At 45.0% G+C, this 9625-nt stretch overlaps 1 long non-coding RNA gene across 1 annotated transcript; it reads right to left on the bottom strand.

The window, feature by feature from the left end:
- Positions 1-1554: 1554 nt before the first annotated feature.
- Positions 1555-7915, bottom strand: LOC119406102 (uncharacterized). The gene is made up of 3 exons (XR_005186534.2): positions 7504-7915; positions 7340-7433; positions 1555-1942 (listed from the first exon to the last, which is right to left on the bottom strand). It is a non-coding gene; the product is annotated as an uncharacterized LOC119406102 (long non-coding RNA).
- Between the last annotated feature and the right edge of the window lie 1710 nt (positions 7916-9625).

The following is a 9625-nucleotide window of genomic DNA, read 5'->3' as shown; positions in this document are numbered from 1 at the left end:
AAGCTAGGAGCACTCCCTCCTACATAGGCTCTTTATCGGCTGCTGCCTGCTGCCGGACTCCATTTGGAAAGCACAGCAACTGGCTGGCTCTAAAGCCCCGGACGGTGCGGCTTGTGCGGTGCGCCATAGAAACTTCGACACGTTCACTGCTTCGGCAGCGCTTAAGCTCCAAAGAGCGGGCTTCTCCGTTGGCATCGTTCGGAAGCGTGGACACTTTCGCGCGGAGTCAGCATCGCGATGTCTTTGCCAGCACCGCAGCTCCGCCTTAGCCTTGCTGCTTTGGTCACTGTGGGGCACAGAACTGATGACGAGGCTAGAGATACGGTACCGCCCTGCAGCTCTTAGCTATTGGTGCAATGTTCGGCATCACTTTCTCTCTATTCTTTCTTCATGCAGTTTTTTTGTCTTCCTTTCCCGAGGTGCTGAGGCATGCTCACTCAATGATTGCCAAAAATATAGCCTTTCCTATTTATAATTCCTTTTTTTCTCTCTTTCGCATATACACAGCAGCATTCTAAGCATTCACACGCTTAAAAACTCGCCCATGATATCTCGTGCTTCGAGAATGGCGGTAAATTCGTTCGCAACATGTTCGTTGCTGAACGTGTTGTGCAAGTCGGCTGCGCTAGCGTGCGCAGCATTCGTACCCGTAACGCTGTCGAAGTGTAACTCCTTCGTTACCATGAGAGATCTGGGCAATTTTTGAGCTTTTAGTAATTACTTTTTTGTCATAAATAATATTACAGATACAGTGTAATAATATACCGGTTCTTTCAAGAAATCCCAGTTGAAAATCACAACAGAATAGTACGACAGAAATTCTGTTGTCTTTCGTATTTTGGGACGCTGTAGTCTATTGTCTGTCCTGTAGTGAATTGTCTGTCCCGTAGCGAATTGTCTGTCCTGTATTGAATTGTCTGTCCTGTAGTGAATTGTCTGTCCTGTAGTGAATTGTCTGTCCTGTAGTGAATTGTCTGTCCTGTAGTGAATTGTCTATCCTGTAGTGAATTGTCTGTTCTATAGTCAATTGTCTGTCCTGTAGTCTATTGTCTGTCCTGTAGTCTATTGTCTGTCCTCTGGTATGTCGTGCAGTCCAGTTGTCTGTCGCGTGGTCCACTAATCTGTCGTGCTGTCCAGTTGCCTGTCACATTATCCAGTTCTGTGTCACGTCATCCAGTTGTCTGTTGCATGGTCCAGTCGCATGTTAGGGTGCTAGAGCCTTGTGGCCCTAAACTACTCCAAGATCATAACCTGTTCATGTAGTACGCAGTAATAAAATTCAGTTCCTCGGCAGTGCAAGCGGAAGCTTTGCAAGTTTGTCTTACTTTTTACTAATAAAAAATTTATTCCTTTGGGGTAGGCAATGCAAATATGAGCTTTTGAAATCGGACAAACCAGTCCAATCCTGATAAATTAACACTGCGTACTAAGAAATATGGAGTGACAGCACTGCAGCTGACAACTAAGGGTAATTTACCAACAAACTTAATGATTTTGCAACAGACCCTTAATGCCTCAAGCTACACTGAAGTAGTCAATGGCCTCAGGATCAATAACTAAAAAAAAAAAGATGTTCTAAGTACTGTATTTGGACGTAATAGAGCAAAACAAATGAAAAGAAATTTCTTGCAGCTTCACTAGCAATAAGTTTATCTATGCAGTGCTGAGGGTAGCAACTGGATTTTAAAAATGCACACATCTGCACACTTTCCCATGCACATTTACATGGAACCTCTTAAGTGAAGTTGACACGTACTCATTTTTAAAACAAATTAGCACTTTAATAACTTCAAGGGCAATAAAATTAATGAAAATGTCCATGAAAACCTAGCTGGATTAATAGTGCAGGTTGGCACATTCTTGTGCAAGGTACCGTTACGGGGACTGGTGTTTCTTCTGGAGGTCCTGCAGGGGACACTTTTTCGCCTCGAGGTAAAGGTGTCTGCGAATATAAGAAGCAAGCACAAGTCTTATCTTCGACGAAAAAAAATATGCACATAAAAGGTACATCATACCAATTGAGTGGGAGGGCACGGGTGTCAAATAATCACAAATTATATTACAGGTAACAACCCCTCATTTCCCCACCACTGCAGTCTGTCCTTGCTCGGTGGCATTCTCAACAAACATTAAAATGTAAACCAGGAAATTATATAGGTCACTCACAACACACAAGGGCAGCACATTATCAATGTACCAAGGGGCATTTTGTCTGTTTCAAGGTGTCTCAGCACAGAAAGTGCATAGGCTATTGCATTTTGGTGCTGTCGGCTGAAATGCAGAAGTACACGGCTGTGCATGGTTTGATCAGTGAAAAGGTTCAATTATATGCATGAACTTAAGAAACAGGTATGTACATCGATTATTGGCAAAGCACACTACAGATCTAGAAATCAAAAAGATGCTAGGCTTTCTACAGTTGGTGCTATGCACTCTGGAATGCCTAACCAGGATTGGTGAGCCCAATGACCCCCGATGACCCATAGATGTCAACCATATGCACTGTTAAATGAAAATGCTACAGCCATAAAAGCCAAACATTACCAAAAAGCTGCGGCAGATGCGTATTACAGCAGTGTAACAATATTCTTGCTGAATTGACAAACACTGTAGACCTACCACTTAATGCATTAGCATTCACCATTGCAAACTTCGAGGCAGCGAAAGCCTTGCTAATGTTTGCAAGTATCGCTATAAAACAAGAAAGTAGACTTGGATGCGCAACCACGCAACCGAGCACCCAACGAACACCAGATGATGGCAAACCATATGTTGTCGGTTTCATTGAGTTGTGGTTAAGCACTTTTTTTAAATTGTTGGTGTTTGTTAGGTGAAATATTGTCTGTAACTATTGCACCAGCACAAGATAAATGTAAATGCACATTTACTGTGCACACTCTGCTGAACATCTGTCCGTTTTTGTCCTTAGCAGTGATTTGAATGTTGCTGAGGTGGGCAAAACATACGTTGCTGGGAAATCTCTCAACAATACAATACTACACTGAACGCCTTAAAGGGCCCCTAAACCACCCTCCGATATTTTTTCAAACGTTTCAAGTAAACACGCGCATCGTGTGCAGAATGCCGTCATGGTCAACGATGCCACACATGGCAGCACTACAAGCCACGGGTGCACCACAAATTCCCAAGAAACAATTTCTTCACCTCTCCGGGCCCTTCCGGTTTGCCTAGTGACGTGTGTGACGTCGTGTGTTCAATCTGTGATGCGCTATGCAGGCGATGCTGTGATTGGTCGAACAAGAACCTACGACTTCCGGTTAGTCTGCAAGCAGCTACCCGCGCTTTGCCGTTCCTTCCGTCGTGTTGCCCGCGAGCGCGCGCTAGCGAATCAGCAACTGCAGCCCGTAATGCAACTGCCAAATCGCTAGCGTACAGGCACAGTCACGCCTAGCGGGCTGATAAGCTGCGCGGACTGAATCCGACAGTGTTTTGCGATGGCTTTCACGCATTGGTGTGCGGCGCTTGGCTGCAAAAGCGCCGACTGGAAAAACGAAAAGATGCGACACGTGTTACCTCGTGATGTCACCTTGCGAAATGCCTAGCTTGAGCACATCGGAGTTACAGCACAATCAAAGCGCAACAGTGTTGTACGTGTTTGTGGGCGCCACTTCGCTGCTGAAGACTACCATTACGACCCACGCCTGCTGCAGGAGTTTGGCTCCGGTTTTCTACCACGTTGGCGATCCCTTGAAGGCGTGCGCGCGCAACACAGGGTCCATACCGGCATGATTCGTAGGAGCACGGGCCGGCACGGCAACAACAGCAGTTAGCCGAGAAGCACGGAGCTGACGGAGTCGCGGTCGCGGCAACGGACTGGAAGTGCATGCTGTTTTGAAGAGTGCGTCAGCTATGATGGTATGTCAAGTGAGACTGGAAGGGGCGTTCGGCGAGGAGGGCAAAGCGGCTTTGGGAGAGGATACCAGCCGACGAGCAGAGGGTAGCGAAGGAAAGAGCGAAAGGATCGGTAGCCGCGTTTCGATCATCAAACACGTCTAACTCTGCTACTACAGCATCGCTTAGAAAAATTTTTACGGCAACGTGTTCGTTGTAGACTCGTGCACAACTTCCCCACCACAACTAAATTTGGACGTCTGGGTGGTTTAGGGGCCCTTCAGATCTCGGCTATTTGCTAGAAAAGCAATGGCACTTTCTTATTCGCTCCCCTTAGGATCCACTACTCTCCTCACAATGTGCTTTGTGGTGAAGCAATGCGGCAATTCTGCGTCTATTACGACAATTTTTTTTAAATTCAACAAAGTCTATAAACACAATAGAACTACATCACATGGCTGGACAGTCGGCAGTAAGTGTGTCAAAAAAGTATGGAGGCTGACGACACAGTAGTTTTGAAGACAAAGAAGCCTGTAGACATACAAAAATGTGTGGAATAATTGATGGTGTTTAACGTCCCAAAACCACAATATGATTATGAGAGATGCCGTAGTGGAGGGCGCCGGAAATTTTGACCACCTGAGCGTTCTTCAACGTGCACCTAAATCTAAGTACACAGGTCTCAAAAATGTGTGGAATGACTCATGTTCAGGCACATGCAGATTGGTGAAGCCATCCAAGTAAAAATGCATGCTTGCACTCATTTGAAAGGGTATAACCAGCAAGATTCATTTGTGATAGTTTAATCGAAGTGATTTGTTTTAGGCAAGATAAGCTAGTTTTATATTGAGCGTCCACCGTGTCCCTGGACGCTGGACCATAAGTCCACTTCACTGTGCCGCACACTTCTTTGGGACCATGGAAAGAGGCGGCAGCCACTTGGGTGCTAAGATCTTATGCTGCTTAGTGTTTTTCACGTTTTTACATGCTTCGGCTTTTTGAAGTGCCGCCAACAAAGTTTCAGATGGTTCACTTTGAAATATATAATTATATAATATAAGTACCTAAACACTGGCGATACACTTCTATTTTTATACGCAGCTCGCTTAATTGTGACTTTCGCAATTGTGCATCACAGTCGACTGCTGCTTAGGTATCTCACGCTCTGTTCTTCGACAGTGTTGAATTGTTTTGGGGATCGCATCCCCGACTGAGCATGAGCACGCAGCATCCATGGGTTATCTTTAGGCCGCATCCCTTGGAACCATGTAGCAAGCATTGAGAATGACGAGTATACTGTGTCTTTGTCATACTTTCCACGGATAGCCTGTATAATTAATGGAGAGAAAGTGGTGAATATCTCAAAGGATGGCGCCACCCTACGATTACTGTGATAAAGGCATCGCATGCAGCGTGGAGGGTGAGAGAGCACATGGGGAATAATGTTTGACTGTGTAGCTTTAAGAAGGTTCTAGCTTGAAACGGTGGCAAGACGACGATAGTATTGTTTATCGAGGATGGCCGAGTTGATGGAAGAAAGATGTCGAAGTGGGCGTGCCGCTGCTTTGTAAGTTGAAGCTTCCATCTGCTTAGCTAATCATTATTTATTCTAAAGTGCTTTAATTTCTTGGTTTACGAATTATGTCTCATGCCTTCTTTCTCAAGGGATGTGCATGTTTTCGCATCAGAAACATGAGGACAAGCGTTATCGAAGACAACTTCATTTTACTTGGCAGTTCTAAATCACTATTCTAATCACTAAAAAACAAGAATATTTCTTGAAGACGGAGGCATATGATAACTTCCTAGTCAATTAGTAAACCAACAAATGAAAGTGCTTCAAAATTATTGAGCCTTAAATTCACAGGTGGAAGCCTCAGATGCAGAAGCACAAGCAACCTCGCTTCAACGTCTTTCTTTCACCATGTCGGCCACCCTCGGAGGAGCAGTAATATTGTCTCCTTGCCTTCATTTCAAGCTAGAACCTTTTTAAAAGGCATGCAATCAATGAGATACCCCCACATGCTCTCTCACCATCCATGCTTCATGTGATGCCTTGAGCAAAGTACTGCAAAGCAGCACTGTCTTTTTAGATTTTTACTGCTTTCACCTTTCGTTGTACAGGCTCTTCATGTAAATTATGACAAGGAAGCGGTACACTCACCATTCACAATGCTTATGCCGCATGCATCTAAGAAACGCGGCCGAAATACGACCCACGGATGTCGTGCGCTCAGTAGGGAATGGAATTTCTGCGACAAAGTTCAGCTCTGCTGAAGAGACGAACATAAGATACCGAAGCAGCAGTCAGTTCCGAGGCACAATTGGTGTGAATCACATTTAAATGCGGTGCAAATAAAAAGAAAACGAAGAAAACACCAACGAAGCGCTTTTCGTTGGTGTTTCCATGCTCTTTGCAATCGTCTCCTTGCCGAACCTGCTTCAGTAGCCTTTCGGCAACAGCAGAGAGCACTGTATTAGGGTAATCGGCCTTTTCGAGCTGGCCTACTTGCGCGTCAAAACTACGCTTCAAGGCATCAGGGCAGGACTTTTTCAGAGCACCACCCAGGCATAAGTTAATTAGAGGCAACTGTAAAATGAAAATTAAGCAACTGCCGCAAGAATTGACACTGCGTGAAAGCCTCTCAACACAAAACAGGATAAGAAAAACTTAGCAGGAAAGGAAAATTTATTCACTATGACCATTACCTCAAAATGACACAAAACAAAGGTACTGAGCTAGTCACAACGTTGCAGAAGCAGTGCGATACTCCCTCATAGTGCAAACAAATGCAACTATAGCTGGTCCATTCATTTCAAGAGGCAAAGGAATTGATCAATTCTGGCATAATCTCGTTAGGCGTTTAACCTGCACTTCAAGGTCACTGTCCTAGTAACGCACTTGATCTGTGAAGGTGCAAAAGCCTACAATCGTGCCAGAGGCTGACATGCAGCATCGAAATCATGCCTTCAAGACAGGCCTTATCATTGCAGTCAATTAGCTTTCACTTTACATAATCATGGCGTGAATGAGTGAAACCCTCACATGTGCAATGGTAAAAACGTGACGGTATGATACAATTATCAGCATAGTCTCAGAAATGTAAATAAACAAAGTGCACGCAACAGGCTGTTCGTACTGCTTCAGTGAAGTGACCAGCGGGTTGTAGCGCGCGGAGCCGAACGCTCGTTGGGTGTGTATCATAGCAGAATTGTTGCACAACTTATCTGCTCCTCTAAAAAAAGAAAAAGGAAAGATACGAGCACATGCTGCTGTCAATCATTAGAAGACTAAAAAATGCGGGGTTAATTGCGAAAGCATCTCGTAATGCTGCTGAATGATGCTTACGAACTCGGATATCTCTTCAGCACACCATTTTACTTTATTTTCATTATGCGTATCGCCAAGGCTCACTCCACTCGGAACGAAAACGCACAATGAAGCTTTCCGTTACATTAAAGAAGAAAGCATACAGGCGTAGCTCACTTTTTCGTGATCCCGGTCCCAGTTGAGCATCGCCGAGTTTCCGCTGCACACGTCGGTTGTTCGACTCACGCCTCCTCCATCCCTTCCTCAGTTTCTGCAGTCGGCGGACAATTTTGTCTTAACGGGGTGCTTACAAACAAGTGAAGTAATGCTGCAATACTCACGGCTCATGTGCAGTAAGTGGGTGCTGCCGTTTTCCTCGCCAGCCCGCAAGACTTCGTAGAGTTCTTTGTCAAAATCGTCGATATCCAGCGGGCGGAAACGACGAAGCGCACAAGAGAATTCACTGCTGCATACGATGAGGAAAACATTTCTGAACTTAACACTGCACAATGGATCTTGCTGAGCGTCGAGATCATCGAAAACACGCCGATCACGTTGCTGCGTGAAGAAACACAAAAGTGTCGAGCCATTTTTTTTTTTCTCCATGGGGCGCGGGAAAAAAAAAAAGGAAGAAGCGCAGCGCTACCTACCGCTTGTTAAAAGTAACAGCCGCAAACATGACAAATTGTTTTTAAAGTTGTTGTTTAAATCATCATTATACTGTTAACTTTTCATCAACAGGAGCGAATAACACGAGTGTTTGTAATTTATAGGCACAAGTAACCGAAGTAATTATAAAACTAGGTGAGGAGGCCCGTCACCGCCGTCACTTTAAGGACAGCACTATGTTGACGGGGCAACAGCTGTTCGTAGTCGTTGCATACGCGATTGTACGATGATTGTTACAGCTGTCTTCGAGCGGTACGCCGTTGTTCTGTTTGTGCAGCATAAACCCCGTGCTTAGCCCGAAGTTCCGAAAGAATGGTGGCTGTGTATGTTGCGCGTAATTCCCCAAGAGCACCACCTGCTACCACCTGCATTCCTAAATCGAACGCAGCAGCAAGCATCAAACCAAAATGCAACGTCTGCCGCAAGCCGCAAATGTCATGCGTGTTTGTGTTGTGTTCGTGCAGCACGATCCTCGTGCTTAGCCCGAAGTTATGAATGAATGGAGCGTGCGTGCGTGTGTGTGTGTATTTCCCGTGAGCATCACACGAAAAGCGCACGTCTGAGAAGCCGCAAATGTGATTCGTGTTTGTGTGTGTGTATACAGAAAGTGCAAATGTGGATTAGGATTTGCTTTTGTGATATTCAGCTATAGCGGTGGCCTGGCTCGTCCATCGTGAAATGTGTGGTGTGAATGTGTGTTGATGTTCACTGTGAATATCTTTTAGAATGCAGCGCTTAAAGAACACAAACACAAGGGGCGAGAACGAGCACGGGCGCTGTCCTCGTTCCCAGTGCCCGTCCTCGTTCTCGCCCCGTGTGTTTGTGTTTTAAGCGCTGCATTCTAATGATTCCGTACGAACGAGCTCGCCTCAACACCCTCTTAAGTGAATATCTTGTAGAGCTCAGTGTTTTCGGTGTTTATTTTTCTGAAAAATCGGCGGGTGTTTATCGGAGTTTATATTTTTGACGGAAGTTTGGCGCTTAACAGAGTTTATTTCTCGTAAATCTCCAATTCTCCGATATTCGGAGATTTGTATTATTCTCGAAACCTCAATATCTTAGATCTATTCATATCTGAATACTAAAACATCAAAACACATGAAGGACATTTTTTTTCTAGAAGGTTTGAATGCACACAAACATATACGCACAAGCGAAATACTTGAACACAAAATACCTGTATTTGTGCGTATAACAACCTTATGCTTAAAGCTTATTGTAAAACACTCAAGCATACTTTGCGAGGTTGCTGTCAGTGATCGAAGCGCGCTCCTTTCACTTGATGACTCTGAGCTTTAAAAATGCCCTTTCAACGTTAGCGCTAGAAACAGGAAGCGCCAGAAGACACAACGCACAGCAGGAAAGCACTGGCCACTGGAAATTGTGAAGTCTCCAAAACGACAGGGGTTCAACAATGTTACATATTTCATAGCACTGATAGTTCGCAAAATCACTCAGGAGCTGGCTCATGTCGTCAGTTTCAAGGAGCACTAATTAAAAAATAGGCGCATAGGTTTCGAACGCGCAGGGCAGCTCATGCTTCACATTTGTATTCACAATTTGAACACAGTACCAGAACGATTCTTTGTTGTAATGTAGTTGATCGCACAGGTTCCTCTCAGATGTCTGTCTCCACCCTTCGGCGACAGCAGCATAGTATCCGTGAAAGTCTGCAACAGTCATTAAGCGGTCAGTCTCGTCAAGGAGGTCCAACAGACCTGTGACATCCCATGCGAAGACCTCGGTTGGATCAAGCCATTGACTGATGAGTGCGTGCAAACGAACCCCCAGTAC

Source organism: Rhipicephalus sanguineus, chromosome 9 (genome assembly GCF_013339695.2).
Source record: "Rhipicephalus sanguineus isolate Rsan-2018 chromosome 9, BIME_Rsan_1.4, whole genome shotgun sequence".
Lineage (NCBI taxonomy): Eukaryota > Metazoa > Arthropoda > Arachnida > Ixodida > Ixodidae > Rhipicephalus > Rhipicephalus sanguineus.
This window is presented reverse-complemented; position numbering and strand designations above follow the sequence as displayed.